We start from the raw sequence: 3,009 nt of genomic DNA, 5'->3' as shown, positions 1-3,009 counted from the left end.
GTAATTGTGACCTGGAGTAGACACTTTCATTCCACCTCATGTACCACATGTGATGTGAATGACAATAAAGAACCTTGAACCTTGATAAAGAAACGGTGAGGGTCAGAGTCGTGGAGCTCCATAAAGATGAAGCTCACCATGGGCAGCTTCTGCAAAAATTGATAGACCGGTAAGTTTGATCTCCATAAATTTGTCAACAAATCTGAGCATAAACATGTATCAGAATATAGTTTTTGGATTTCCAGAGCTTAAATGTCTCTTACATGAATGTCACTATTGCTCACTTTTGTCAGTCTCAGACTATTTTGTTGTGAAAAGAACACGCTGTAGTTAGCAAGCATTCATAATTGTTGCTTAAATTTAGGGAGCAAATAAAAAATGCTATGCAGATTGTGTTTTGATTTTTTTTTTTTTTTTTTGCAATAAGTAGCTTTATGCAGCTTTTTTTTTAGGCAATATGAATAATAATAAAAATAATATTAAAGAACAACACTAATAATGTGGAGAGTACCTCTTAATGCAGAGCGATGATTAAACCTTCTGGTCTTTGTCTGACTGTCTGTCCGTCTGTCATGACTGGATATGGTGCCCATGTTCAGTCATCACTGCGCGAGAGGCAGAGGACACCCTGGACAGGTCTCAAGTCCATCACAGGGACACACAGAGACAAACGAGACAAACAACCTTTCACTCTCTCACTCACAATTTAGCGTTACCAATCAGTCTAACATGCATGTTTTTGGTCTGTGAGAGGAAACAAGCACATGCATGGAGAGAACATTTAGTCCTTATTATTACAGCTAAATACTGAATTTCTGTTTTTCTTTGTGCAAGAAAAAAACCTGATGTTTTAAAATAAATTAATTTTTACATGTTTTTTTTCCACATTTTTGAACTTTGTTCCTCAGACTTTGTTCCGCTGAGCCTCTCATCACATTTAGCAGAATGATGCTGAGTGGATAAAGTGATGACAAATAGGTAAATATCTGGGTAGATTAACATTCATGTAAGCGCCTTTATTTTATCTAGGTCAAGGGTTAAATCACATCACTGACCTTTCACAATCTCAGCGTTGTATTTCTTAATTAAAAAAAAAAGAAGAGCTAAAGGCTAGTTGTCTCTTGCATGAGCTGCTTTTGCGTCTAAACGAAGTGACTTTAACAACCTGGCACGATTTCTAGAAACAGATGTCAACTGCATGTATTTCAATTAAAAGCATAGAAAATGTACTGTAATGTCTTTTTAGTGTTCAGATTAGAAGAATTGCTGTTTGACACATGCCACAGCGTGGAAAGTTGTGGTTCTAACTTCGGTCTTAAGATATTTTTAATTTGATGCTATGATCAGTCTATATCTACAGCTTTCATTTCTGTTTAGATATCTCTCCTGCTATCTGTAATGATCTTCTGACTTCTTGTTTTATTTTGCTAAAGCTTTTTTTCTCTTTTTTTTTTTACTAGTTGAATCAAGTTGGTCACAAGCTCTGGGTAGTGACAGACAGAATGAGATCATGGATACAGGTGGTTGAAATGAGTTTCCTCTGCAGGGCAGGTGGACTCACCCTTAGAGACAGGGTGAGGAGTTCAGTTATCAGGAGAGACTCAGAGTAGAAACGCTGCTCCTCCACGTTGAGACAGTTGCAGTGGTTGGGGCATCTGGTAAGGATGCTTCCTGGACCCCTCCCTAGGGAGGTGCTTTGGGCATGTCCGACTGGGAGGAGACACAGGACATGCTGGCGAGACTACATCTGGGTTGGCCTGGGAATGCCTTGGGGTCCTCCCAGAAGAGCTGGAAGAGGTGGCTGTGGAAAGAGATGTCTGGACCTCCCTGCTCAAGCTGCTGTCCCCTGACTTGACTTTGGAATAAGCAAAAGATAATGGATGGATCATCTTAGGCTTCAACCTCTCCCACATGCCTGGTCTTTGTTAGCAATCAGCACACCTGTTGCATTCTTTGTAAGTTACGTTAAGTAAACATCTGTTTTGTAAAAATCTGAACAACTGGAAACAAAACAAAAGGCGGGCAGCACGGTGGAGCAACTGGTAGAGCTGCTGCCTCTCAGCGAGCAGGTCCCCGATTCAAACCCCGGTCCAGGGGCCTTTCTGGGTGGAGTTTGCATGTTTTCTCCGTGCATGCATGGGTTTTCTCCGGGTACTCCAGTTTCCTCAAACAGATCAAAAACATGCATGTTAGGCTGATTGGTAACTAAATTGTCTCTAGGTGTGAGTGAGAGAGTGAATGGTTGTTTGTCTCGTTTGTCTCTATGTGTTCCTGTGATGGACTGGAGACCTGTCCAGGGTGCACCCCACCCCTCACACAGTGATTACTGGATATGGGCACCGGCGACCCCCGTGACCCAAAATGGAAGAAGCGGGTAAAGAAAATGGATGGATGGATGGAAACCAAACAATAACATCAATGAGTAGCTGCCTGCTGCTCCACATGCGTGTCTCTTACGTGTGATGGGTAAATGAAAAGCTCAAATTTTGTCTTTGTATGGGAACATACAATGATGACAATACAAAGCACTTTCTTTTTTTGTTTCTTTCTTTCTTCTAAATGATAGGAGCCACTACACGATTTTGGAAAAAGTCACCTAACTTGTTGAGTTTATGTCTTGTATGATCCCACTGATCTAAAATCCAGTTCAGTCAAAGTCTGAAGCTCTTTCTCTCTCAAAAAATGAAAACTTTTATGGTAGCCATGTAAAATAAAGCAGGCGGACATGCAGCAGTGTGCACGAGGCAGCATACACACAGAGACCAGTCAACTCAGGTCTCTCTTGTACAGTAAATGAGTCCGCGAGGCTCAGTGGGACTAACCTGTAGAAATAAAGGTTGAATGAATGAAAACTCTTTTCTCATGTTAAAAGTGGGGCTGAAGTCTGAATTTGGGTGAATGTTATTAATTGTCATTAAACTGATGAATTCTGTGTTGTTTCAAATAAGTGAAGGATTATAAAAGGAGTTGAACAGAAGTTTTTTGAGTTCTGGAAACATTTCATTGGAT

This window comes from Nematolebias whitei, chromosome 6 (genome assembly GCF_014905685.2).
Source record: "Nematolebias whitei isolate Nwh7 chromosome 6, NemWhi1, whole genome shotgun sequence".
NCBI lineage: Eukaryota > Metazoa > Chordata > Actinopteri > Cyprinodontiformes > Rivulidae > Nematolebias > Nematolebias whitei.
Note: the sequence above shows the minus strand (reverse complement) of the source record.